This window comes from Falco naumanni, chromosome 10 (assembly GCF_017639655.2).
Source record: "Falco naumanni isolate bFalNau1 chromosome 10, bFalNau1.pat, whole genome shotgun sequence".
NCBI lineage: Eukaryota > Metazoa > Chordata > Aves > Falconiformes > Falconidae > Falco > Falco naumanni.
In genome coordinates, this window is record NC_054063.1 from 6,061,564 (window position 1) to 6,085,000 (window position 23,437).

A 23,437-nucleotide genomic window follows, 5' to 3' on the forward strand; every position below is an offset into this window, starting at 1 on the left:
AACAGTTTCTTGGAAACCCAAAGAGCAGACATCTCTGCTTTTTCTCCTCTGACGTATACAAAGTTGTGCATACAGTGATACCAGCATGGACTGACCAGGTGGAACAGGATGTGGAGAACCTGTAGAGAAGGTTACATGCAAAAAACTGAGATAGGCTGTGCATAATGGGACAAACCCAGAGGGCCGTTACTGGTGCTGAGAGATAAGAACTATTCTTGTTTCCCTGTACATGAGGGTAGAGAAAATAGCTGTTCTGTATAATCAGTGCTAGTGGTTGGAGGCACAAGCTGGTAATTTGAAGAACAGCATTGGGTTCCATTGTGTGACTTTTACATGGGTTCCATTATGTATATATGGTTCTATATTATACAGGTTCAACTTCATATACACACACACTCTCTAATCTGTGGGGTTGCAGGAGTAAAAAAAAAAAAAAAACCAAAACAAAAAAACAACAGAAGGAACAGACTTCCCTTTTCTTCATGTCTTTGGGTGAAATCTGCTCATTACTATGCATGAAATTTCAATGACTTGATGATTTTTTTTCTAGAAATATGTTTTATTCTGCTATGCATCAGTGCAGAGCATATCGTGACTTTTGCTTGGGTTCGTGAAAGTGGTGTTTAAAGAAATGCGAGAGTAGTTTGTCTTTTCTGCTCTGTATTGGCCACCAGAGTTTCTGGGATCAATGTGACAGAGTACTATAGTTACTCAGAGATGTACTTTAATGGGCCCAGTTGAACTCGTAATGTATCAAAGCGCAATCAGTGTCTTATTCTGCACCAAACCAGCATGATTACTGAGTATTTGACTGCTTTACTAGTGCTTCCACCGTGCCATGCCACTAGCTGCTGCTGTGCCAGCCTGACTCTTGTCAGACTCCCACACTGAAGTCTTAGATTACTGGATTACTGTTGTTCTTTTACATATATTTCTATGTTCTACATGGATATGCAGCAAAAACCACAGGACACAAAGTACTGTATTCATGTAGGCACTGATTGTTCTAATGCTGACTGTATACAGACTGTACCTGGACAGCTCTCTAGCTGGTAAATGTGAAATGATGCAGATAATTTGCTATCTAAGCAGCTCTGATCTTAAAGCATGAATTCACATTCTGTGTAGGATACTAATGCAGGTTTTATTACTTGTTCACTAAAAGAGCATTGGCATATTTAATATATTTTAAGGAACAAATAGAACTTTTGGGAAATGGTATTTGCATTGTGCATATCAATGCAGTAGCCATTGCAAGATGCCTTTAAAATACACTGTTAGGATGAATTCTACAAACATAGTATGTGCACAGTCGCAAATGAAAATAATGGGAATTTCCTGCCTGTGAGTTTTAAAGGATAGAGTCACCTATCACTTTGTACAAAGTCTGTTTTTCAGTAGATGTTAGCTTGTTTTTTTTATAAATAAACTAAGTGGTGTGTTTTGTGTCTTGCAGAGGTGGTTTTATTCAGGAAAAAATAACAACTAAGAGGCAGCCAGGGAACACTAGTGGATGATACATGTGCCTGTGAAAACAGGTTCTTGTCTCTTAAGATACGATTATCTTGGCAGAACAGAAGTTAAATTTAAACAAGCAAATAAATAAATGGTCATAGTAGCTGATGACAGTGATGTCTTGAAGTTGTAGAAGACTATTGTGAAATTCATCATATTTTTAACCAGGTAGAATGATCTACATAGTCAATTTTATTAACATTCTTTTTGCCAGAATTTGTTTGCCACCTTTTAGGCAGCTCAAGTGTTTCAGTGTTAAGTAAATTGAAATTGCTATATTTGCAAATAAATATATTTTCCCATTTTATGTAGGTCATTTCAGTGAGATGCATGCGACTGTGTTAATATTTTCAGATGCAAGTTGTCAATTTTTTTTCAGGACTGGGACAATATTGTGAGGGTAGTGGCAGCAGCATGGCAGAACCTGGACTGTATTGTGTAAAACAGACAAGCAATACAGAATGGTGACACATGGGTCTGAGATGAAACCACACCCGTGGTCCTTTATATATTATAATTTACTTAATCTATCTGGTTAGTAATTTATCTGGAGAGGAATTGAACCATGCTTTCCATTAACTAGTGGTTTTGGAGGCATTGGGAATTGGAATCACCCAGTACCTTGTCTCTGGCCACTTTAAAGTAGAACATAATACAGTAAGTGATTAAAAATGACTGAAAATCCCCTTTGCAGTTATTTTTGTCCCTTAGTGGTCATTTAAGGATCACTTGAAGGGTGGGAGACTTCTGCGAATGAACAGACATCAAGGCCAGCATGGCTTCTCAACATCTCATCCAACTTCCTACTCCTGTGACCTAGGAAGAATGCTGTCATGCTATGCTGGTATGTTTGAAGGGGGTTGGACTGGGATCGTTATGGCAAAGACATCAAGTTACAGAGAAAGCCTTTTTTTCTTAACTGTTCATAAAAAAAACAGGTCAAGTGGGGTTAATCTTGAACTGCCCAGCTAATTATTCTAGACTTTTTCAGGAAGGTATTCTTTGTGGTGCTGAACAGCAGCTTCTGCTACTGCTGTTTGGACCCAACATTGGCACCGTCAGCACGGTTTTGCTTCTTCGTTGGTATCAGGCTCTGTGCCTCTAGGTACTATGTGACATTTCAGCTTGCCAGAGTTGTGGGCTCTGTGACTGGAGAAGGATTGGGTCTGTGTACAGTTTAGGGGGTGCAGAAGACTAATGAATATTTTTGTAGCTACAATTTCAGAAATGGAAGGCACTTACGATACATTTTGTCGTGTGAAGTGAGTGAGTTTGCTAAAACTCAAGTATTCAAAAAAATAGCTTCAAGTACCAAGAGGTTTAAGAAAATGTTTTCTGTTTGGTTTGAGTCTTTGAAGTTGCATTACCAGGCTTTCTCCTGTAGCACATTTTAAGAAAATATCACAAGACTTGTGGAAAAATCTCAAGATCTGGCAGCTCTAGCTTAATTTTGTGTGTTCAGTGAACTTGCTACAATGAATGGTAAACTGGGAAAGGATAAAAATATACCCGTATTTGGGGTCTTTTAATGCATTATTGCTTTTTTGTGAACAAAGGACAGAAGCAGAATTTATCACAGCAAATTTGAGCTGGCTCTTTTGAGATTTACAGAAGTGTATTTGTAGTTCCTGTCTGAAAGGGTAAGAATTTTCTGTTCCATGCTTTTCTCTGTGTCTGGTCCAAGTATCACCTGGCCCAAGTATCACCTGGCCCATGGTGGTTTCAAATGTTTTCCTCTTTCCTTGCAGTGTCTCAATGGGCACAGACTTCTTTCCGGTTAACATACAACGATCTCTTGTGCTGACTACTGAACTCTGATCTTTGGCTGGATGCACGCTTGTTTCTTTAAGCACATGTGGTGCAGTGTAGACCTGGAGTTGGGTAATTCATAAGAGCCGGGTATTATTATTACTGCTACTCGAAAGGGTCTGTATTATTTTGCACACCAGTGTGGTCACCTGGCAGCAGGTCATTAGCATTTTAGGTTTCTTTCCTTGACAACAATGCACAACATGCTAATTAGAGGGTTTTGAAAGCTGAGCAACCTGTTTTAAAATCAGACATTTTAATTTGCAGCTTTAATGGCTGTATTATAATAACTGGCTTGGCTCAGGGGAGAGGGGAGAGAAGCACTTCTCATGTTCCAGTAGCAAGGCCCGATATAACAGAGGCTGACAAAATTAAAAACCTCATAATGTGACCTTTGCCTGGGATAAAAGGCTGTTTCATAACAATTTCCTTTTGTTCTTTGTTTAAGCCATTACTCCAAAAGGAGCCTCCGATTAATCTAAGTAAATGCATCATTACAGTCCTAATCCATGTCCTTCTGTCAGTGTCTGTTTTAATTAAATAAGAAACACTAGCAGAAAGATATCACGCACAAAGCTGTGATTGGAGAAAGAGGGCTGTTTGATCAGGGTGAGATTAAAAAAGGCTTTACTGTTTTGTCCTTTTGCTCTAGATGCCATAATGTAGGTTAAAGGAAGAAAACTTGCCTAATAGTTTAGCACATTGCTCCCCATTACAGTATCAAAATAACCAGATTTACCAGTGAAACTGGCCCAGACATCCAATTAATTATATACAGAGCATTCACAGACAAATGGTATGGCAACTTGGTTTGAGTAATTTGTCACACTAATGTGTTTGGGACTGTATACATAGTGGGCCAAAAATTGTATTCGAGTTGCAGGGTTTTTTATATTAAATAAAGCATTCAGTAAAACTACTAATGATTTTAGGTACTTCCTTTCTTTTAGTACTCGTGGCTCACAAATTATAAACATCTATTGCAAGCCTCTTTTTTTTAAACAGTTTTTTTATTTCTTACAAAATCAGGATAATTATTTTAAAGCAATGAAGAATCCATTTAATAAATGTTGTAACATCAAGCTAGTTAATATTGTTAAAGCAATACATATGTAAGAGACTCTTCCTCAAGGTAGTGTTTCAAGATCCCCGTGGTGAGGGTTTTCTCCCATATCCAGGCCATTATTTGATGTAATGAAAAGAGAAAGTGTGCAACACAGAGATTGTTAATTAATTTAGCCTAACAAGATGAAGATAAATGAAGCAAAGCATGGATTGAATGAAGAAAGAGGTCTTATTTACAATTTAATACTTCTTTATATTAAGCATTTTTCAATTTACAAAAGAAAAGACCCTGAGTTTAAAGAAAATGTGTTCTGTGAGTAGATGCAAGACAACTTTACATTATGTGAGCAGTTCTAAGGACTGCTGAAAATACCTTTTGGTTAACCTTTAACTTAAAGCTTTCTTCCCCTATTTTTTCCTTTTCACTTTTTTTTTCTTATTTTGTTTTACAATATGTTGAGAAGAATAAGAAAAAATTTAAACCTAAACTTTTTCCCACTGAAGTAAATAGCAAAGTACCAACGTACTTGCAGGTCCAAATTCTGTTGTTTCTGATCATTTATATTAGCCTAACCATAGCCTATTTTGGAGCAATTTCTACGTAGAAAGATGCATTAAGAGAGGTAACTATGAAAAGTACAATAAGAGATTATTTTAATTTCTGTTTCAAAGTGTAAATCTGCTATTGCTTATATGTTTTCAACTATTCTATTGCAGTGAAAGCTAAGAGAGGAGTCCAGAATAGTGTTATTTAACTATGTTTTGATGTAGTAAACCTATGGTTTTGACTTGGTAGAATATTTTTTTTCTCAAGATCATGTTTATCTTAAACATTTTGTGAAAAGCTGTAGATTTTACTTTCCTACCAATTAAAAAAACCCCAAGATTAAAGAAATTCCAGAGATTTTAGGTGTCTTTTCCTCCCAGTCCCAATTTTAAATAAAGAATATCCAAGCTAACAGTAAATTACAGTTTACACCAGTGGAGTCAATACCTCTCAAGGTACATTATCCGGTTTCCCAACTAAAGTTTAGGATGTAATTCTATAGAAGAGATAAAGAAAAGAAATAAAGGTCTGCCATTTTAAGTATCTAACCAACTCGCCAACAAAGGGGTTCTGTGTAGAGATTGACTTAGGCATACCTTTATCACTCTTTGATCTAAATCCAGAATTCTAAATGATGACCAAACACATTGGTTTTGTGGTTTGGGTTGGGGTTTTTTTTGTTGGTTTTTTTTGTTTGTTTGTTTTTTTAATAAAACATCTTCATTTTTACAGATTAATTCCGTCTGTCCACTATTTGACCTTCTGTCATGATTTCTGTCTGCAAAGGAAATGGCTGCCTTCCTTTTGCAGTAGCCAGACAGGACAGTGTTATCTAGTGTCACTACAAGCAGTAGTCTCTACAAATAGCATTATTATGGTCCCTATGTTTTTATCGTGGGGGTCATGAACAAATCCATGCAACTGCTTTAAAAGATTTCAATAAATAGGACTTTTTATCCAGACAATTGCCTTTTATATTACTTTTAAACAAAACTACTAGTCCATCAAGAGTTTCAAAAGGAAAACAATTCTACAGAGTGCTGGTATGGCAGCACAGACCAATCATTATGGCACCCATTCTCCAGTCCTTTATTTTTCAAGTCCACAACAATAGGTTGTTGATTCAATGGACAAGACCAGAACAATTAAGTTCTCTGTTTAGCAGCAGTGCAGCATTTTAATGCCCTCCTCTAATAATGGTCTCATTATTGTTATTCTAAGACTGGGCCTCAGGAGGAGGAATATTTGCTGGAGGTACGTCATTATTTTGCAAATTTCGATTAGCTCATCATGTTGTCTGTACTGTGAAAATCGTAGCTAATTAGGGCAGTCAGTTAGACTACCAGCTTTTGAGCTTATGAGTTAAAAGGTAGCACACTTGATAGGCCAATGATGTGAAAAAGGTGGTAAAAAGGGGGATTAGAGCTGTTGCCTTAGTAACTCTAACTTCCATCTGTGCGGGAACAATGGACCTGTGTTTCTCCTCCACCTTGGTGTAAAAATTGGTTTTGTTTCGAAAGGACGGGGCTTTTTATGACAATCTGGAATTCGGCCTAACTGGGTGTAGTTTTAGTTGTTAGGAGAGACCATTGGAGGATAGGAGAGATGAAAGGTCATGGTGAGCTCCAAGGACATGAAAGGTCATTGTCTCTTGTAACAATAGTGGATTGTTTTGTCCCATTATTTCCAGCCAACCACTCAGTCAGGTGATAGAAGAGATACCACCAGTTTAGTCAGGTGGAACAGGAGAGAAAGATAATGCACCTTCTAAAGAACAAAAGATAACTATAATTTGCCTTCATGAAACAAAGTTGCACTTATTTGTGACCATCCTCTGAAAGGGGTTGTTTACTGACTTACTATTCCAGCTTGCTTTGTTCAGCTCTGCCTCTGTAGGCCATCGCATCTCTGGGAAGCAATCCAATGTGTTAGAAAATGTTGTTTAAGCTTTCTTCCCATGAAGAGGAGCCCCCAGGAGTACCACTGATGTGATACTTAACAGTAAATTTAGTTGTTGGAGCTTTCTCACATTATTGGTGTTCTTAAAAGGTTTTCCTTCAAACAGACACAGAATAAAATTAACTGTAAATATGAAATAAATTTGCTTCAACACTTTATAGCATTTTATCATAAATTCTACAGCACATATCATAGGAAGTTTACAGCAAACTGTATTAGGTGCTACGAAGAGAGAGAGCAGTAGACAGAGAGTAGAGATCTACAGCTGTGTAAAAATAGATTTGCTATAGGACTGCTCTTACACAAAGGGGTATAGATAAAGTCTGTGCTATGCAGTAACTTTTGGAGACTCTGTCCCTTGTCTCTTTGTCTAAAGAAAAAAACCCAAAAGTACTGCAGTATTATTTAATAAAACAGCTATAGCACAATTTACCAGGAAAGCATTTCTGTTAGTGAATAGATCTGTCATCTCATTATTTTTCCTAGAGCATCCAAAACCCTGTCATTGTTTTCCAAAAAGGGGGGGGGGGGGGGGGGGGAAAAAGGCCTTTCTTATGATTTCTCCATTTTTGCAGCATTATGCCTCAGTCATCCATGCAACAAGTTTATTTTTCTCACTGTCACTTCCCTCTGTCCATAATCAAGGCACACCCCAAGATCCATCTTATATCCCTCAAACAAAGACCAGTTTCTTTAGGTCAGGATTTCCAGAATGTTTCACTCTCCTATACTAGATCCCTAAACACCTTTCCACTTTTTTTTTCATAATCTTTTCACTCATTTCACAACAGAGCTGCCAAAATGTATTGAATTCTTATGAAACCAAGAAAAAGCATGTAATTTGCTACTGTTAACTTCGAAAAATAAAATTATATATAAATGTTAGGTATCCCATCTTAAACTGTTCTGACCTTATTTGAACTCCCCTTTTTAGCTATTCTGGGCCTCTCTTATCTCATTTTTACTTCTGGCCACTCTTGCTCTTGCTTTCTGACAACACAGATGGACGGCCTTGCACAAACTGATAACTGTGGTAATTTCTCAGCACAGTATTCAATAATAAAAAACGTTATTTTCAGAATTCAGCAGACATGTGTCCTATTTACACGTACACCAAAGATGAGAGGTTGAGCAGTAGCTTCACGGGACATCGTATGAGCCATTGGACTTCACAGCTTTCAGTTTGTTGATGGCTCTTAGGTTTAGTAAGTAGAGTCTTTAAGAGAGTGAAAGCAAGTCATCTTTCAAGTATTTATAAGCTTTTAGTTTTTAAAGATAATCTATACTTAACTTTTCTCTTTAGCTTGCTATTTAATTGTCATGTATGCACTATCCTATGTTTTGTTATTTTTGTATTAAAATGAACTGAAGAGTGTAAGCTGCTTAGTTCAGAATGGGAGCCCTGCAAAGGGTTAACCAGCAGAGAATTACAAATGAACTATCAGGAAAGTTGATTATTAATCCAGCAAGAGAGAAAATATCCTTCCAGTTAGCAAGAATTAGTACCTGAAGAGCTGATAATATTGTTCAGGCTGTTGGTGTGGAATGGCAAAGCCAGGTAAGCTAGACATCTTCTCAAAGGAATAAAGTCTTTTCTTTCTGTTTTTTGTTGTAAGAGAGTTTAGTTTTAGAAAGAATCTTTGTTGATTTACTTAAACTGTCAGCGTATGAAACAGCGTATGTTGATCTTCAGTTTCCTCAAATGAATGAAAGAAAATTGTGCTTTAACTTTGGTAAGAAGATATATTTCTAAGCTATGCAATGTATGTAAATGTGAAATATTGTAACTATTCTTTACTAGTTTGTGGTTAAGTGTGAGAACTGATTACAAAACCTGAAGGGTCCTTTGCAATTGCAATCTAATATGTTATGTAAGTCTGTCTTTAGTTCTGTCTGAACGTATTGTGGAGTTTTATGGGAAATTTTATATTGCAGATCTCTTTCATTCAGAGTTATTAGACTTCGGTTTTCATACTGTATGAATGATTTATCAAGTTTGTTTTGCTATTGTGAACATGTTTGTGTTCATTAAAAAAACTTTTTTGTTGGGGTTTCAAGAATCTATGATCTTAGAAGGAAATATATGTTTGGTAAACATACCACTGTGTTTATACAGAGAAATGCAATCCAAACCATTAGATCAGTTGGAACATAATCTTCTTATAATTTTGGTAATTTGCTAAAGACTCAAAGCTCCATTTTTGGAAAACTTTCAGTTTTGTCTGTTATATTTATGTTGCTGATACTAATCAATAGGAGTGATGAACATTTATTTTTTCAATATAGCTTCACTTTATTATATGAGATGTGTAAAATCTTTTAAATAATGGTCTAATACTGTAGAAATTAGAAAACCTGTAGATGGTATTTAACAACTTCTTCTAAGTTGTGTGCTGCTGCTTAAATTAGTAGCATTTAAAAAAATCCTGATTTGCTTGTAAAATGGAATTCAGTATGCAGATGATGTTACTACAGCATCTGTCTTGGTAGAAAAGAGTTTACCACCTCCAGATTTTAGCCCATATGTATGTAATAGTCTGAAAGCTACACAAAAGGGATTGTGGTGATAGAAGAATGAAAATACAGATAAATACTGCAAATAATCCAAATCTGAAGGCTGTGAGCCCCTGTAGCAATTTAGTTCTACCTTGCATGAGCCATACAGAAAGGAAGAAACCCTTTGATTTTGAGAATGGGATTAAGATATGGCCTAGGGCAGACGAGAAACAGAAAGAAGGGAAGAACAGGCAGTGAGGAAAGTGAAATGGGGAAGTGGCTTCATTGTTGTGTGTGTGACTTCGGCCTACTCGAGCAGAGAGACAGCTGGTGGACAATTTTTCTGAAGGGTGGCTCATCATATTAGAGTAAATTAAAATCCTAGAGTCTGCTGGTGATGGAGCTATCAGGGCAACAAATGGTGGCATTTTGGAAGCTATGTTGTATGTTCAGATATACAGGCAGGCAAATAACTTATTGTGGCACGTTTTATCTGAGTATTTTGAGGAGAATGGAGACAACACAAATAAGCTGCTTTGCCTGAATTTGAGCACCAGCATCTAGGAAATATATAAAGAGCAAGAAAACCAATGATGAAAAAATTATCACACAGGAAATTATATACATAGAAAAAACAAGATTGTAATTAGTGGAGGAAAGTAAGAAACTGATTAGAGAAATGAAGTTTCCCAGATGTTTAAGGAAAAAAAGAAAGTTAAATTAGATAAGCTCTTTTAACTAGTATTGGAGAAGAATGCTTGATTCAGAACGGGAAAGCTAAACTTAAAATTAGAAAAGAGCTGGCAACTTGAGTTTAGCTCAACTGTTTTCCTGCACGAGTGACTCCTTGGAATGTTCTGCTTGGAACATCATCAGGAACAACTAGTATAGTGCTGTTGGTTTGAAAAAAAAAACACAACCAAGTGAAACTCGCTGTATGCTTATTTAGAATGATTAAGGTGATTGTATTACTTATGTGTGTACTAACCCACAAATTAGACAAATTGGTTGGATTTTGAAGTAGTATTTCAGGATTTATTACATTTTGTATGTATATGTAGTTGACATCTGAGCTCTAGCACTGTACCGGTTCAACTGACACACTTTAATGACCATTATAAAAATTGTTTTAAATATTAGTTTATTGGCAGAATCCTAAATCCTCAAATACTACCTGTAACTGAGGAGAAACTCCATTGAACCTCTACCCCCCCAGCTGTTAGCTACTGTAAATTAGCTGTTATTTAATTATTATAATTTAAATCAACTGTGATAAAAGTAACATTCTTAAATTAAAAATGGAAACAAAAGATATCAAGAAGAAACTTTTTGTGCCCATTCCAGTGAGTTGTTTCAAATTCAACATCAGTGTAACCTCTAAAAAAAGTCTCCCTACAAGTCAGTTCAGCATGGCTTGACAGCTGACATGATCCTTGCTTTTGTGCCAGTTGTAGCTTCTCATGTGTGTATTAAAAAAAAAAAGAAAAGATTAAAAAAAAAAAGTTTAACATGTCTGGAATAGATTGATAAGAACATCACCTGATTTGGTGGAACTAGTTTGACTGAGCAAGGTTTTCGTGTTAAGTAAAATTGTTGCATTTCCTTTACTGCGGACTGTGTAGCTCCCAGCCTGTTTAAAGGCTTAAGGTTAGAGAAGTGATGAATTTGCAGAGGCTGCTTACTAACTAGATGTACATCTGGAAACACAGCTGCAATTTAGGGGAGGCTGCTGAAGAAATTAGCCTGCAGCAAGCAAGCCATTCTTGTCACTACATGGTTGGGACAGTAAGATGAGATGATGGGTACGGTGGAGCATAAGTATCTATATGTTACTTGATTCTCTGCTTTATAAAAACCTGGTCATACCCAGAAAGAAGCTTGTCTACAGAAGCAGGTGGCCAGAGGAAATGTTGGGCAAGGTTTTTTTTTGTTCCTTGGACCACACCTTGTCTATGATGACAGTACTGGAGAGAGAATGTGTTTCAGTTCATTAGGAGCTCAGTGAGGCTATATGGATAACACTGAAGTATTTTATAAGATTCAGTGTAAAGCTGCACAGTTCAAGGAAGCTTATGTCTTATTAGCCATGGCTAAGGTCAGTTATCCACACAATGAGGGGGAAACTCTTTCATAAACAAGTAGATAAATATGGTGCAGCTGGTACTTAGCCATGCTTCAGGCTGTTACGTTACCAAAAAACCTCCTGAACAACTCCAGCTTTTACAGTGCCCTTCAGAAGAATCAGCAGCTTAGAGTGGTTGTATGTAAAATTACAAGGTTGTGACATTAAAAAAAAGAGAAATCCAGGGTGGACTTGTGACTTTGCAAGTAGGCGTCTATTAAGATATTTAAAGAGAGAATATAGAAACATTAGAACTCTCCTTCTAGAATGAAAAAAAACAATTCAAAATTTTAGAACTGAAAAAAAATTAACCTACCTAGGCTAAACACCTAAATAAAACAGGCCTAGTGTCCTGTGGGTCTTGGTTTCAGCGCAAGCTACTAAGTGTTCTGTGTTTTTCAAAAACACCACTTAGGTACGTAGGTGTTTATTAGCATTTGATCCATGTCTGATAATGTAGAGAGAAATCTTGTAAGCCTTCATTTTGCCCTTGGGACTAGCATTTTTACTGTCTTAGGGAAAATATATTTCTAACAGCTGCAAAGAGAGAAGGGCTTGAAGAGTTAATTGAATCATGTGCTGCTAGAGGAAAACATTTTTTTCCCCCTCTTTTTTCCTCATCAAAAGTAGGAGTTACATGTGTTCCTTATTACATCCAGCATATTCCAATAGGTTTTTTTTAAAAGACATACTCATGAAGCAGTTTATTTCTTGAAGACACTTTATTTTCAGCTACTAAATCCTGGAGCAATCCAATGTGTCATATTTCACCATCTGAGTATGGTTCTGTGGTAGTAGTGGATGATAGTGCATAGCATCCACGGAACTGTAAACCGTAATCCCCTGACTGTCTTTACTACACAGGCTTTGGTTGTATTTTTGTAGCTGCTAGAGGAGAAACTGTTGGTGGTATTGCTTCCAAAGATAATACAAATCAGTATTTGTGCAGTTAGTAATTATTCTGGAGCCTTTAGACCAAATGTTTTAATTTTAGTAAAAAACCACCCAAAACCACCCAAGCAAAACCCACAGCAGATTTGCCCTGTGTTCCCCCAGGTTTGTGAGAGCCAAAGGACGGTGGACTGACTGTTGTCCCACAAATGGGTCTGTTTTCCTAGCCAAACTGATGAGGTCGTGATGTGCAGGTGTTTGGTGTAGGGGGCAAATGGTGCTGTTCAGACCAGAGCAGAGATTTGTCAGGGCTCTTCTGCTTCAGGGGGTCAGAGCAGAACTCCCCTGCGCTGGGAGAAGACCAGAGCTGGGCACTACAGCAGCAGCTACAATGCACAGGTGCCACCACTACTTGGTGACATGTGACCTTTCTACTTCTGGACAGGTATGGAGAACATAAACAATATATAACAGCTTGCCTGCTGTCTAGTAGTTTATGTACATGTGCAAGTTTCCTGTCACTTTATAGTGGGCGAATCACCTATTTAAACCTCAGTGAGAATTGCAGCAGGCAAATCCTAACTGTTTATGTTAATATTTTTTTTCCAAAACAGAGTTTTTATCATGAGCATACTTGTTTAATTCCAATTTAAAGACATTTGTTCTACTTCCCTGTTAACTTGGATTTTAAAAAAGCCGTATTTATAAGCATACATCCCAATTTTTGCATGAAAAATATGAGCTAACTCACAAATGTCTTGGTTCTTACTTTACCTGGGTAAGCTTTTAAGCATTTATTGAAGTAATATAGATGGTTTACTAATGTTTATGCTGAATCTTTCTTGTCTGTGATTTTTCAATAGATTGCTTTTTCTTTGGAAGAAATATTTCTAGTATGTTGGGGATAATTCTTTCTTCTTTCTACTTTTCCCGTCAGTTGCAGTCTGTTTAACACTATCATCACGTTACAGAGCACAGTTTTGAGGGAAAACAAAGTAGCTGCTAGTGACCCCATGACAATTGTCTGGTAAACCTGATTAGTAATCTAGAGTGTTGCTTAACATACAGGCCAAATAAAACCCTGCAGGAGAGAAACATTGTTTTGTGTTAAATTCTTATTCGGAAGGAAGCTGCTGTGGTGTAAGAGAGACAATAGTAAGCCTCCCTCGCTTGTGAGCATCCAGACCTAGGCATTCAGTGCATACTTGCCTAGACTTCCTATTTCAAAGAAAGAGCTAAGTTTTGGAATTGATGTCAAAGACAACTAAAGCAATCATCAGTAATAGCAGTGTTTTGTTTGGGGGAGGATCAGATTCTGCTTTGAGCTATACCGATACAGTTCTGAAGCTAGTGTGTGGACTTCATTAGGGTTATTCTCTTCTGCACCCTACAGCTGTGACATGTAATGCAGAGTTACTGTGTCCTCTGTCTTCTGCTATCTGCTTTTATCTGTTTGTAGCAAGTAAAGAAAGAAAAGAATAAGTAATGACTACTTTGTCTGCTAGTATCAATAATAAATGCTGCATTGTATGAAAAATGTCATTTCCCCATTTTCCTAAAACTGATGTTTTCAGGGAATAAATTAAAATGGAAGCTTAATGCCAGCAAATAAATGATTGAGCTGTTTTTCTGCAAGTTTTTTGCACTATTACACCATCAGCCTTTAAAGGTACAATCAACGTGCCTTAGGTGGTAGATGATTATAGAAGTCATAGAAACAAAATTGCCCGCATGCTTTCAACAGCATGGAGGCATCTGGAGGAAGAATGATTTACTTTACTTCATCTGTACTAGTGAAACACAACTAATTTTTAGTTGAGTTTTAATTCAGCACTGGTGATCTGATTTTACTTCTGCAGCTACAACAGTGCAGCAACTGTTTTAGTTAAAAAAAATGTGCCTGTATGTCTAATAACTTCTTCATAAATTAGTAAAAACATACAAAATGGGTTGGCCAATACTGACCAAGTCTAGGGAGACTGAACCACAGAAATCAATTGAAAGAAAAAAATAATATTTATTGTTATTAAAAAATATATCGCTTTATGAAGTTTTAGTGTGGTTTTTAGACCCAGACGAGGAAGTGAACCATGCTTTAGAAAATTTGTGAGCAAACACTCTGATCCTGCAATATGATACACTGTGTCAGTTATTGTAGTCCTCATTAGTAACAATTAGCTTAGTGAATTCCTTCCATATTATGTATATGTACATGTGTCTAAACGACATATATTTATATGCAGATTATAGGTCTTTTTATCTACATATTTATGTGTGGATGTTTATATACAGACATACATACGTACAGGCATGCAGGTTCATTTTGTCTGTTATTTATATGTATTCCTGTGTATGCAAATATGTACACAGAATTGCATATACATGGATGTGAACATACATATGCATCTGTCTAATCGTCATTTATGTTCGTCTGCATAGTAATGCCCTATATAATTTTCACATTAACATTAGGCGCAAAACTATTCCTTATATATATTGTCTATCTTATACATCATTCTACTTTCAGAGATGATGTTCTAGAATTTAGAGGAGTAATACGCTATCAGCAAAAATATTGATAATTAGTTGATAAAATCAGTAGTATATTAGGATGCTTATGAGTCTTCCTGGCTACTGTTAGGAGTGTTGCTTATGAAATTCATGAGTCAGTTATAGCACAGCAATGGACTGGTAACCATCCTGATGTTTTACCTTGCACTTTCAGGATTTCTAATATTAAGCAGATAGAGAATTGGACATTGTACATGTTTACTTATTACCTAATATATTTATAAAGTTGCTTTTAGAGATTTTAGAGATCGTACCAGTGTCCTTTGCCAAACTGATTTTATTTTTTTTTACAAGGGCTACAAGGGGGAAAAGGCATAAGAAAATCACTTTCCCAGCAATATTGTAGGAGTGCCATGCTTCTGGTCTTGATAAATCTCACCATGAAGGGCTGGTGTCCCTTAATGTATGTGGTAGTCTGGAACATGATTTCTTTTGTCATTGTTTCTGTTCCCTTCTCCTGTGGAATACCATAATCTTTTAATGTGATGTTATATTGTGAAAACTGAAAACGAACCTAATCAAAATAGCTTTCGGGTGCTTAATTAGATTTTTATTTTTTTAATGCTAGAGAATACATTTTTTTATAGCTATTATCTATAAATGTTTCCTACAAGAGTAAGCAAGTATAAATTCTGTTTTATAGTATTAATCCTACTTTGCCAATCAAACCTCTTTAGTTAGAAAGAGTGTTTATCACTTTTCTGTCAAATAAAAGATAATAAAGTACACATACTTTACAGCTTGAACATATATAGAATGTTGTCTTACACTCTTGAAGTCAATGGACACATGATCAACCCCAAAATCACTTCTTTTTGTTTATATTCTAAGTGACCTTTTTGCCTAAATATATTTGTTCATACATTTCTAAAAAGTTTTATAGCAGATGGCCCTTAAATAACCTCTGTCGGTCCATAATTACACAAAGGAATTTAGAGAAATTTAATCATTTCTTACGCTATAATTTTATATTAGTGTTTAGGAGAACATTCACAGGTTAAAAACCATGCATTAAAAAGTGTTATAGAATGTTATATTGTACATCAGCTATTGTTGAATATAAGATACAGAAATACAGAATCAAGAATCTAAACATACACATTTAATTCTCAGGAAATTTTATCTATATAGGAGAAGAAGGTCTAAGAGCATGGATAACTGAGTGAGAATCATGTTGGCCATTGATTACACCATTTACCTTATAGAAACTGATTTTGAGGCAAACTAGCAAATGCTGTCCTTTTATGTAACAAATTTCACTCTCACCAGCTAACTAATTAAGGTGAAAGTTTTACCTCATGGTATATATACTTAATTAATACTGTTTCATATTCAGAGACTAAAATGTAAACCATATTTTATTATGGAGCCCTAAGGTCTCTTCTTTTTTCTGATCAGTATATTCTACTCCTTTTTCCTTCTTCTTTTCTTGCTACTTTCAGCAAGCAATAAACTAAAGGATATGGCTTTTTTTTCCTTTTTTTTTTTTAATGTAGTTGTTGCTTACCTTAATGCATCAATATTTTTAATAACATTACCATTGATGGCTTTACTTTATTTTACTTAGAAGATAATTTCATAAATTTTTTTTGCATACAATTTAAGAAAACACTGATTCTCATTATATGGGGTTACAGAGTTTTTGTTTTCCATTTGTTTCATGAAAGGTTACACCATAAACAATTCGGCAGACAAAGACTTATTTACTTAGGTGAGACATTTGATGCAGCTTTCAGATATGTATTTACCACCACATGTTATGATCCTGCTCTGAATGAAGGGACCAGATAGTACCTGCCTTGAGGAGTTGCTGGGATTCATGTGTGACTGGTAAAGATGTTCTAGTGGCCTGAGAGCAGCGGCCCATTGTATTGATCCACTGAACGCCTTGTACATTTGTGTCCAGTAGTGACCTGAGGATCATGGACTAGTAATAAAGGGACAAAAACTGTTGCTTGTATTCTGTTTGGGTTTCAGGGGCTTTATTGTCACCCAACAACTTTTTGAAATCAGTTCCATATACATATATAGGTAGCCATTTACTCTTTCTACTAGGTGATTGTGGGCTCCCTGGTAATGGTTTACCAGCTTTACCATCTCAGCTTGCAGCTATTCTTTTTTCTTATACTGTGGTACTGTTTGATACTACTGGCATAGCTGAAGGCCCCCTTCTCTCTAGTGCATGGAGTGATGTTACTTTAATTTCGAGAAACCTCATAAAGGCCATTAAGCTTTGCTTATAAATTATATACATCAGATTACAAGGTCAGGCACATAATTTTCAGTTTTAAAATAATATTGGATGAAGATTTTTGATACACTGGTTTGTTGCCTTATAGCTTTTTGATAGTATCAATTTTTCTCTCTGCTCTGTAGCAAACCTTGTGTGGTTATCCAACCTTTGTTGTCCCATTGTTGTGGTTTACAGGTTGGTAACCATTCTGTGAGCTATGAGTGTGGACCTGCCCCTGCCACATTCCCTGAAATAAAGAGAAAAAGAAAAACAAGAAAGAAAGGAAAAAAGAAACCCCTCTCCACTAACCATTAAATTGTAGGGTGATCTAGAGATAAAAGCAGAATCTCTTTTTTGCTTTTCAAATATTTGCCTGGCCTTCAAAAGGTATTTGCCTTTTGTGTTTACACTGGATTTATTTTTTTGGCCTACATGCAGAAGGAGAATGGTACATTAAAGAATAATGGACAATAGAGAGGAAAATGCTCTCAGCTTTCACATCTAGCCTGTATTCTCTACCTTTGGTTTATTTTTTTTCAATCTTGTCTACTTTTATTTAAATAGAAACTGCTGAGTATTGTAAAGGGTTGTAAATGTGAAAGTATCAGATGAAGTACAGTACAAGAAGATTATCTACAGGTTGGCAGGCAGTAATGAGAGTTGGCAGAATGCCGTTTTCTACTAGGAACCTTTGGGACCTCAAGTTATTCCTGTGTGTGGCAGAACAATGTAAGGCTTCAAAAGCTAGTGTTCTGTCATTGGCAGAATTGCTTTTTGCTGTCCCTGAAAGAAGCAGGTGAGGTTTGCATCTGTAAAGTTGTATAAATCTTTACCAAGGCAAAAGGAAAGATGCTTTGCTCAAAAGCTGAAATCTGTGTTATACCATCTTCAGTTCTTTCCTTCTGGATGGCATTAGGGCTTCCTTGGAACCAGTATTGTCCCTTGTGGATTTGTTTTCATTGAAAGAGAAAGTTTGCTGCAAGTTTGTATAAAATATAACTTGGTATAAAAAACTCATATTCAAGGGAAGCACCACTTTGGGACAATAACCTGTCCCAAGGTTATCTTCTCTGTTGCGCGAGTTGGTCCCTTTGTCATGATAAATACTGCTACAGCATCATCAAAAGCTTGTGATTTTGGCAGAGTGAAGTCATGAGATGGAGGTGTTTCCCAAATCTGCTTACTGTAAGAATCAACATTTTTTGATGCCACTAACTTGAAAACAAACATCACCCACTGATTTAATTGAAGTATCTTGATTAATGTGCTTTAAAAACATGTGCCTTTATAATATATAAAAATATATTTCACCACATGTACGTCATAAAGCTCTTAGTATGTTACAGTTTGTGAAAATTACAGTCAGTTAATAATGTGTCAGCTCCCCACTGTGTGCTTTGTAGGATACTGAATGGGTGTTACATGATTTATTTGCTGGATTTTGCAGGTTTTCTGTAGCGTGTCAGATGCCTTGCTGATTGCTTGGTGAAGCCTGGAGCATGAGCTCCCTCCTGCAATGTTTACTTTAAGTCAATCTACATTTGCTTAAAAGTCTGACAGTCTTAAAATCAGATCACCTCCTCAAAAATTTCATAAAAACCTGGATACTTTTTAGTGAAAGCACTGTTTGTAATTTAGACGTGCATTTGTGTGACAATCGAAATTTACTTCATAGTTCTTAGAATTACAGGGAATGGATTGTTAATGAAACAAATGTATTATAATGTTGCTAGAGTGATAATAATACTGTGAATAATTTGTATACCTCTAAGATTTTTTTTGGGAAGTTACTTAATTTGCACTTATTGACACTACCCATAATATAGTTAAAGGACTCTCTCTCCTTTTACCACTTTCTTTCTTAGGTATTTCCTTGACTTCCTCACATCTTCTGATTCTTTCGTTAATAAAGAGAATTAATAGGCTGTAGCGATAAAGGTGAGGTGTTGTTTTCCACCTATAGGTTCAGGTAGTGGGAATGCACATTTGAGTTTTCAGTTCTTTTTATTTGTTATCTTTCTGGTGATTGCTTTTCATGCTGTCTTTTATGATTACAGTGGAGCATTTCTATATAAATGTTTGCATCCATGTCCTACAGCACACATAGACTTGAAGATTAGTTAGAAGGTGTAGAAATATCTATTTTCAAAAAAGTATAAAATCCTGGAGACAATTGATGACTGGGAATAAAAACTGTAGGAGTCTCAAAATGGCAAGCTGTCTGAGCAAGGCATAGGTCTCTATGGTGTTCCACTGTTCTGCCATATAGTAGGTTATGTCAGGATAATATTGTTTAAACTGGATGGGTAAATTTCTGTGTGACTTTAAGAGCATCTAACATCAACTTGTATAGCAATTGGATTTAATATGCAAAAGATCAAGGGGAGTTTAGAAAAAGAAATTGTGTGAACTGATGATTTAAGAATTGAAGCTTGTCTGATGCTACTAAAGGTTTCTGATGTCATTCTTTTTATAGCTATAATGGACATTACTGAAATAATGTGTATACTTGTGTGCTTGCGCGTGCTATCTCGAATGAGGTATTTTTTTATAATTTCTGGCTTTCAGATTTAAATCTGTGAACACAGCACGGGCTCAATGAGTTCTGGCAATAATAGTCCTATAACGCAGAGATTCCAAGAACTTCCTTGCAAATGGAAGGAGTCATTCATCTAACAAAAGCGGTAAAAACCCCCAATTTACCAGAGTTGCAAAGAATCATTTCTGCAAAGGTCACGTAGAGCAGATTAGACCGTAATCAAAATATTTTTGGGACCGCTTGGGATTCTGAGAGAGGTAGTTAAGAAGGAGCTTTGAGGATGCATGTTTTGAGATGTATATTTCAGATCTACCACTTGGTCTTTGATTTATATCTCATGTGCAGTAAAATCATGCGTATTGTGAATTACAGGCTTGAATTCCCCGTTTCTACTGATACCATGTATCAGGAGAGTAAAACTCAAAACATTTTCTTTTTCTCCAGATAATTACTGATGGAATTATAACCCTTGTTTTCTTTCTGTCCTTTTTCCCATTTTGTGTGTAATTACGTATTCGAAGTAGGAATATTAAGAATTTCTAGAATTAATATTGAACAAACATTTATGTTTTAAACTTTATTCTTGCTTAACTTACAACTTCTCCAAATTCTCTTCTTCATTTAAAATTTACCTTTCTTGCATTTCTTATGAATCTATATTTATTTTGTGTTGGTTTATTTGGAAATATTAGAGCACTGAGGGCAGTGTTTATGGAACTATGCGATGAAGTGTTTCTTGTATGCAGAATGAAAGGGCCTTTTTCCTTCTGTCTTTTATTTTCCCTTTTTAAAATATCTATTTGGTTGTAGTTGTAGTTCTTTGTGGAAGGTGAATCACCAGCTTTCACAAACAGGCTGAACTGGGGCACCTCCGTGGAGCCCTGTGGTTCTGCAGGGAGTGATAACATCGTCGGTCCTTCTAGCTCAGAACTTGGAATGTTTGAGATATCAAGTTTAAATCTGGTCATTTTTATAGCATTTCTGGCAAATATAGAGAAGGGTGCTCCCAAAATCTTCTCATTGTATATTACCACACAGAAATCATTTCTCGCCAACCTTTTGGTGCCACCTCCCCTCCTCCCTGCCTCTCTGTGCCCCAAAAGCCAGTGCCTGGTAAAGCCACTTGGAAGAGCCCCAGGAATTTATTGACCTGTTACTAGCCCTGCAGGAGGAGGAGGAGGAGGGAGAAGCAGGTTGGCAGCCTCAGCCCCTCTTTAGGAGAGGCTGGCTGGTGTCAAGGCTGTCGGAGCTGCTGGTGTCCGCAGTGTGCGCACTGCAGGAACCTGGGGGGAAGCATGCACCCGTTCCCAGCTGGTGATCCAGGAGGTCTGCCTAGTAAAGCTGCACCTTAAAATACTTTGAGTGAAATCCCGATTTTGCTGAAGTCACTGGGCACTTAGGCATGAGTTTGTGTATTTTTATTTTGCAGCTGTAGGGGGTGGGGGGTGGGGTGGAGGTGGGGATGGAACGCTGAACCAAGATGAATGTAACTTCACATTGTGAAATACGTTCTCTGCTAGTTTCATCCTTGCCTTCCTCCCATCTGAATAACTGTAAATGATGTTCTCTGTTAATAAGTGTATACTTTGTTTAAATTGCATTTATTTTTCTTTTGACATACATACAATTTTACTATTAATCATCCCTTTCTGCTCTTTGCTGTACAAAGACACTGTTGTGCTGATGGAACATATTTAATCTTCAGTATGTTGTATTTTAGTTCTATTGTTGCTTTCTCATTTCTTTATGGAAAACCTTTCTTTATTGACTCTTAAATCATGGGTTAAGCCCTTATTGAAAACATGTTCTGTATGTACTTCTTGCTAGAGAAAAAAGTTCTTTTGAGGTTATAGGCTAGGCTTACACAAATACTTCACTATACAGTAAAAATTCAGAGGTCTCCTATATGTTATCTAAAGCTAGAAATATACCCAATTACTCAGCAGCACATCATAAAAGAGATGCATACTATGTTCATGTCTGTCAGTGCCTTAAGTCATCATTCTACAGCCTTTTTTAAATTCTCTTTTTATTGAAACCAAGAAACAAAACAAAGACAAAAAAAAAGCAAAACCAACATCAATTAGATGTCAACATGACATCAAACAGCATAATATATCATAAAAATAAATGTATGATCTGGTGACTCAATGATTTCTGTCCATATGGCATTTACAGGGAAGTAAAGAAAAGGCAAATAGCTACACATCTGTATCAAGAAAAATATCCTATATAAAATTGGCCGTAGTGACAGCACTAGGAAGCTCTCAGCTGAGATTACCTGGACATAAATAACACGCAGAAGGGGAAGCAAGGTTCCAGCAGTCCTACTCTTACATGTATTTAGAGTTGTGTACAGTGAGCATTGTGCAGGTATATATATTTTTATTTAAAAAAAAGGATGGAAATATTCTACTTGCTGGCAATAGGTCCAGGTCTGTAGATAGGTGTGTAATGCAACTGCATGCAGCTATGCAAAAGTGCAATTAGGAAAAAAATAAATCTTTGGAAATAAAAGTGACTATCTGTTGAAACTATTAAAACGAACACTGACTTCAAGCCTATTTCTATACTTGTTGAAAGACATGAAAAAGCCTCTTTGTATAAGTGCTAAGCACATAAAAAACACTGAGAATCAGTTGAGCCTCTAAAATAATAATCTGGGGATTCCATTCATTTTTACAGCAAAGGGCATCATAACTTTATGTTAAGTAAGAGTAGGAGAGAGGTGAGGCTGTAGGGGTGGGAACTAGGAAAGAAACCCCAGAAAGATCCAGAATCAGACATGGTCTCTGTTATTTGAATTTGTTGTTCATTTTCAGTGGAGTGATAACTGCAACAGCTCAGCCTGAACTGCCTGGCTCGATGCTTCCCTTTCTAAGGAACTTGGATGAGTTTCACAGCTTACATCTGGACAACAGGGTGCAGGGAAAAAAACCCACAAGGATAGATTAGGACTTGAATCTTGTCTATAATAAATGTATATGCACACAAAGAAACTTATATACATGTAGATATGTATATTTATACATCTACACACACACACACGTGTTCACGTGTGTATAAATACAGCTCCACAGGGGATTACTTCTCTTACTGCTGTTAGCTTCAGTTCACAGATCTATCTCCTGTCTCTCCAGAGATACAAGAAGCTCCCTTCTGGAATTTTGTTCATTTTCCTCAGCCAAGTTGTCTTTTTATACCATGATATCTGAGATCTTATTTTGTTAATCTTATTAGAAGTACAGCTATAGGCCTCTAAGGAGGTGAAAAGTAGCCCGTTGGACCTGGGAAATGGTACTTTCTGTGGGAGCACGTAGTATGTAGTGACGTCCTTGTCTTTTAGATCAGTCATAACTTCAGTGAGACCTCTTCATCAGTATTATACATCTCACTGTACAGCCATGTGTCGTCAAAGGACTAACAAAATGTATTCCCAGTATACGCAACTGGCTATTATGGATGACAGAAAAGAGTGTAGAGCAGAGCCTGTGGGGAGAAGCAGCTCCTGAGGGTAAAATAGCAGTACACTGAAACCTCAAAGGAAATTTAAGAAGGGATGGTGTGAGCCTGTGCGTGTATGCATTTAAGTCTGAAGCCAGAAAACTATGAGGGCTATGTGGAACATTTCCTGGAGCTTACCACTAATAAACATGGCGGGATTGTCAGCCCTGCAGTGTCCATACCTTC

General features: G+C 36.6%; 1 protein-coding gene across 8 annotated transcripts in view; it reads left to right on the top strand.

Moving 5' to 3' along the window:
* Positions 1 to 23,437, top strand: part of SOX6 (SRY-box transcription factor 6) — a 376,098-nt gene that overhangs the window by 100,175 nt on the left and 252,486 nt on the right. For 5 of the 8 annotated variants that reach the window (XM_040608282.1, XM_040608285.1, XM_040608284.1 and 2 more), the window contains exon 1: positions 7,952 to 8,453. The exons of 1 other annotated variant lie outside the window; for it this stretch is intronic. The gene's annotated coding sequence lies outside the window, so the exon portion shown is untranslated. Of the gene's footprint in view, positions 1 to 7,951; positions 8,454 to 23,437 lie in introns of those variants that run through there. 2 more of the 8 variants (XM_040608283.1, XM_040608289.1) reach the window with 1 other exon arrangement.